Source organism: Oncorhynchus nerka, linkage group LG10 (genome assembly GCF_034236695.1).
Source record: "Oncorhynchus nerka isolate Pitt River linkage group LG10, Oner_Uvic_2.0, whole genome shotgun sequence".
Classification (NCBI taxonomy): Eukaryota; Metazoa; Chordata; class Actinopteri; order Salmoniformes; family Salmonidae; genus Oncorhynchus; species Oncorhynchus nerka.
Genome location: NC_088405.1, coordinates 54629141 through 54635140, shown reverse-complemented (window position 1 = coordinate 54635140; position 6000 = coordinate 54629141). Strand labels below are relative to the sequence as shown.

The window sequence follows — 6000 nt, the reverse complement described above, 5'->3', positions numbered from 1 at the left end:
CATTATGTGGATATATTGAAGCAACATCTCAAGACATCAGTCAGGAAGTTAAAGCTTGGTCACAAATGGGTCTTCCAAATGGACAAGGACCCCAAGCATACTTCCAAGGTTGTGGCAAAATGGCTGAAGGACAACAAAGTCAAGGTATTGGAGTGGCTATCACAAAGCCCTGACCTCAATCTTAAAATTAGTTGGCAGAACTGAAAAAGCATGTGCGAGCAAGGAGGCCTACAAACCTGACTCAGTTACACCAGCTCTGTCAGGAGGAATGGGCCAAAATTCACCCAACTTATTGTGGGAAGCTTGTGGAAGGCTACCTGAAACGTTTGACCCAAGTTAAACAATTTAAAAGCAATGCTACCAAATACTAATTGAGTGTATGTAAACTTCTGACCCACTGGAAATGTGATGAAAGAAATAAAAGCTGAAATAAATAATTATCTCTACTATTATTCTGACATTTCACATTCTTAAAAAGTGGTGATCCTAACTGACCTAAAACAGGGAATTTTTTACTAGGATTGAATGTCAGGAATTGTGAAAAACTGAGTTTAAATGTATTTGGCTAAGGTGTATGTAAACTTTCAACTTCAACTCTAGGTTATGTACTATAGGTTATTTACATCCATTGAAGTGCTATGATGAGAAATCAAGCAGGGGTGGTCGGCCTGAGTAATGAGTTAAGGCCGGAAGACACTCAGCATCCTACCGGATGGTACGCAGGACCCAGGACGCTCAGATGGTCTAAACCTCTTTGAAGATTTTGAGGATGCAGAAGACTATGGATGCCTGGCCTCCACTGGAGCTCCCTACTCAGACTCAATGAGTGGCAGCAGTAAGTCAACAAGGCTCATGATAATGATGAAAAAGTCGGGGGGAGAGAGAGAAAGAAAGGCAGAGTAGAGAGGAGAAAAATAGAAAGTAGGTGACACAGTGGGACACTCTTGTTGTAAAACATTGGAGAGGGTTTTGTGACTGCCCCCAATGCAAACAGCTACCAACCAGGTCATATCAGTTTTTTTTTAAGTAGAGTCGACCCCAGACAAGTATTTTCAAGCATCCAGCACACATTGCATGAAATAGATTACCAGGAAAGCAGGAACTGGCTTGTTGAGCCTGCATAACAGATCATGAATGATGATGGTCGTACAGTAGACATGCAAACACAACAGTGTGAGAGGTTTTATGACCGTGTGGATTGTAAATACTGGATTCTGAAGTCATTCTTCCATGTAAAAGTAAAATATTGTAGATGAGTATGTAGGCTAAGTGAGTGCTCATAGGGTTATGGGGAGTCTTGACCTTTCCAGTCACTGCCTGTATGTTAGTGATGGTTGACGTTCCATCTTGCACTCCAGGCTAAACACACACACACACCGCAGAGAAGAGTACCAGAGTATCGTGAAAACATGATCAAACCAGTAATCTCTTATTGTAACAACCTCTAATGCTACTGATGCCGTGGCCACCAAAAGGGTCATAGTGGGGAATCTTGAGCACTTTCTGATGGCGGCACAATTATATATTGTATTGCTAGACTTAGAGGAACTTCATTTTTCCCAGGGGAACATTACTTCATGCCATTACTACTTTATCTTCACAACAATTACCAGTTTCATTACAAACACTTGTAATTAAGGCATCTGTCAAATACTCATGAATACAAACAAGTAGCTAAGCATTTACCCGATTGTCTCTGGAAAGAAATGAAACCTTCAGCATGGAGGTAATGGTACAGAAAGAAAGACACTGGAAAACATCAGTGCTTCATCAGGATTGATTTATTCTCAACACTTCTTTGACCATTCATTCTATTCCATGCATTCAATTCTACTCCACTATGCTCAAGGAGTAGTCTTTGCCTTTGGCAAATGATAGGAGTGGAATGTTAGCTAAAAAGACTGGTATCCAGGCTACACAGGGAGAGGGGGAATTCCCTTTTCTGGGGTGTAAAGCAAGCGGCAGCAATTATTTGTTGTACCACAAGGGCGCGGGATGATACCAGTGTAGCTTACAACAATTGTTTTCAGTTGATATGAGAGGCTTTTTATAAGGAGCCATTTTAATTCCAACCATTTACATTTATTTTGGAATAGCGTTAAAAAAGTAGGACCTACTTATGTGCCAGATTTCCAACATATTTGAAATGGCTACATTTTCAAATGGATAATAGGCTAATCACTATGTTTTATGAAAACATGCGTATTTTCGTAAGTATAGCCAAAATACTTATTCCTGACTTTCTTTTTTAACCATTTTACCTTCTGTTTGTAGAACGCTGCAACCTGGTCTCAGAGCATTTCGTATTATTCTGTTCGTAAATACGAGACACTCCATTTAGTATGATACAGTATCATATACATTTTAGTGTCCAGGATTACGTTTACTATGTTGTTTCTAGTCTATAAGACTAGGCTGAACTAAAGACAAACCTTTATCATATTGCACCTTGCCCCGCTTCCCCTGAACTTGAACCTAATGACCACTGTCAAGGTCGATGCTTAAAGTTGGAAATTGATTTGTCGGTTGGGCCCATTCGATATCAAATGGGGACATGGCATTGGCCATGTTATTCAATTGTCTATCTATCATATCACAAGTAGACCTGATCCATCAACTCTAAATAAAGGGCATATTTGGTGTTGGCATGTATGGAAAGTAGATGTTGCAGAAATGGATGTAGCCAAACAAAAAGTAAACACAATAAGATATTTTATATAATAAATAGACAATTGCAGAGTAGATTTATACTTTATTATTTTAGGAAGAAGTTGGCATGATAGTATTGTGTTTCAAGGAAAAGTATACACATTTGGTCAGAGGTCATTTGAGGCAATGCGTAATTGTTTTTTACGTCATGGCTCACATCAACCCAGTCAAAAGCAACATGATTAATACAAATCTGGGCAGATAAATAAATAAACAAACACATTATTAAATTAACAAATCAATAAATATCAAATAAATAATCGACTATAGATAAATATACATTTGTAAAAAAAATAATAATAATAATTTAAAAAAAGAGAAGACATTTACACAAAAGTAGACTATTCAGGAGGAACATGTGTGATTTCACATCAAAGAGGTTTGTCCGTTTGCGAGGTGAAACAAATGTTTACAATAACTCTGTCCAAACGGAATGAAGTCATTAATGCCGAAGCAAAAGCCTGAGGTCATTAAATAGTTTGGGACAAAACTATCACCTGTCTGCGCTCCGTTGGGTGATACTTGTTGATGTGTCTGGTGAGGCCAGGGGAGGAGAAGAAATTATCCCCACAAAATCGACACGGAAACACCTCTCCTGTCACCTTTGTGATACGCTCGGTCCCTGCGTATTTTGCGGAGGGCTGGGGTGATTCCCGGCTGGACTCGAGCGGGCAGCTGTGTTGTTGGTCTGTGACTATGGCCAAAGGAGAGGAAGGAGTCTGATTCTGGGGATGACTAGCTGCTTTCCTGTTGTGCAAGGCCAGGTGTTTCCTCAGGTACGCTTGTTTTCTGAATTTCTTTGAGCACTGAGGGCAGCTGAACATCATTTCTTCATCCGAGCCCGAGTCTGAGGGTGGCGTGGAGGGTGGGAGCGTATATCTGGCTGTTGGTGTATGAGGTCGGCTCTCCTCTCTCTGTGACGAGACTCTCTCCACTTGGAAACCCTTTGGCTTGTGCCAACGTCGGTGGGAGGCCAGGTTAGCGGGACAACTAAACACTTTGTCACACTCGTCGCAGCGATATTCGACTCGGACGATGCGAGAGCACTTGTGGAAGGCCAAAGTTAGAGGGTCCGTGTACCGCTCCTTGCAAAGCTGACAGATAAACTCTCCGAGCGGACTACTGGTGTTGGAGTGCTGCTTCACCTCATCCTCTGCCTCCTCCGTAATGCTCAACCCGAGGACGGGAGATTTGGTTACCTCATGTCGGACGCTGGACTTCTTCTCTTGGTTTGGGGAGCTTGAGGACTTGCGCTTTTTAGAATTAGTATGGGGAGATCTGGCGTTGGAGAAGGCAGGCCGCTTCACTGCTGCATATTTAGCATTCCCGCACATGGTGTCCAGTCTGGTGGTCATCTCCGGAAGAGACGGCGACACTGGGGAGCCATCAATGGCAAAGCTTCCCAAATTTGCCTCTGGAAAGGTATCTGCTGGAGCAGGAGAAAGAGAGCTGAGCATTTGATGAGCGGAGTCCGCTGGTGGGTACTGATATCCCTCGCTGTCAGGTCGGGTCGGGCTCAGCGAGGGCGCGCAGTGAGACTCTGACATTCCACCGAAAATAACCCGGCTCGGAACTCTGATAAAGTTGTGGCACACCGAGGGCTGTGCATGAGCCGGGCCATTCTCGACTAGCGGTGAACAGTTGGCGACCAGCGCCAAGTCCTCCTCGCGCATCCTGTATGAAACAGGACCAGCCTTTTTAGAACGTTTTATAAGGAAACCCTTTGGCATGGTGACTGTCAGAAAGCACACACGACGCGTTATCTTCAACCTCAATACGTGTCTTCACTGTTAAAGTCGAGGCCAGGGATTGTAAAGAGGCGTGCGTAATCGTAATGCGTCCTGTTCTCTCTGCAGTACTTGTCCACACTGGCCCTCTTTCGTTTGTCTCGGTCTTTATAAAGCCCCCAAGCTGTCATTGTGCGTCAGTTAGGACGCAGATGGCAGCAGTCCAGCCGTCAATAGAAAGGCCCGGCAACATGATCCACCGGGAGTCTCTGAGGAGCACAGCGGCAGATGTCAGCCTCCCCCATTGCCTAGGCCCCTGTCTTCCCCCGCCCCACTCCCACCCCGACCACTTGCCCCGTCCTTGACGGTTCCTAGCCATTATGTAGATTACACAGAGCCATACCACCCTTATCCAGCCTTTATCTTCCCATGTCCTCTGAGACTCTATTCAACACACACGTGCCACAGCCGTCCGTCCCATTCATCGAAACGCACGAATCAAAAGGAGGGGAAAAGTGCCTGCGGGGAGTCAGGTTTGTGTCAGTTTGGAGGCAAAGAAGCAGAGCAGACGAGGCACAGCACCAGTGAATCTAAGCAGATCAGTGTTCAATGCTCTGCCCAAATGCACCTTAGCCTACACAGCGTCCAGGGGCATTCAACTATTTGAACATGTTAATTTCATTAAAAAATGTGTGATTCAACATTATGAAAAGAAAAAGCAAAATAACTCCACACAAAATAACTCCATATGATTTGTTCAATCCCTGGTGTGAAGGGTATCCTAATTATTTGAATAGTCGTCATCAACTCTGCTTCATCGTTGTGGCAAACTGCCCAGAACCAATACCCCCACTATCAAACGTCTCGACTCAACAATAGAAACAGTCTGTCGTGTCACTGTCAGCGAAATTAACAATTTTCCATCACATGCCCACAATTTGGCGCAAAAGCACATCACATATACAGACCCACCCAACCCCCACCCTTCTAAAACTAAATATTATTAGTGATACATTGGGAATAGCAGCAGGGCTATCTGCATCAGGGTTATATTGTAAAGGCCAACAAAACGGTTGAAATCAATCAACAGTAACGGTCACAGACAAAACATCTTCCTGTAAACTATGGAGAGAGGTAAGGTTGGCTCTTAAACAATGCACATAAATCTAAGAAGTCAGTTGCATTGATTAATGTTTTGTAGCCTCTTTTGGGCTCAACACCAACATTTTGTGTATGCATATTGTCGCAATTCTATAAGTTCCTGAAATAAAAGTCAATAGGATATGTTATTGCAACATCCCCATTTCCTGTTTTGATAGATATTAGGCCTGTCAACTCAGGCAAAATAATACATTTTTACCTGTTTTCTTATAGGTCTTCTTTTCTTTCGCCTATAACTTGTCACCACTGATTTAAAATAGACATCACATAATATCGTTATGAAAAATAAGCATGTCCCATGCAGAAACAGACATTGTCTTGTACTCCGCAGCAAACTCATTTGGAATATGCTCAAGGCGCACACCCACAAACGCACGCACGCACGCACGCACGCACACACATC

The 6000-nt window shown here is 43.3% G+C and overlaps 1 pseudogene; it reads right to left on the bottom strand.

Annotated features, from left to right (window-relative positions):
- Window positions 1-2760: 2760 nt before the first annotated feature.
- On the bottom strand, window positions 2761-4725 carry LOC115135624 (insulinoma-associated protein 1a-like; annotated as a pseudogene).
- Between the last annotated feature and the right edge of the window lie 1275 nt (window positions 4726-6000).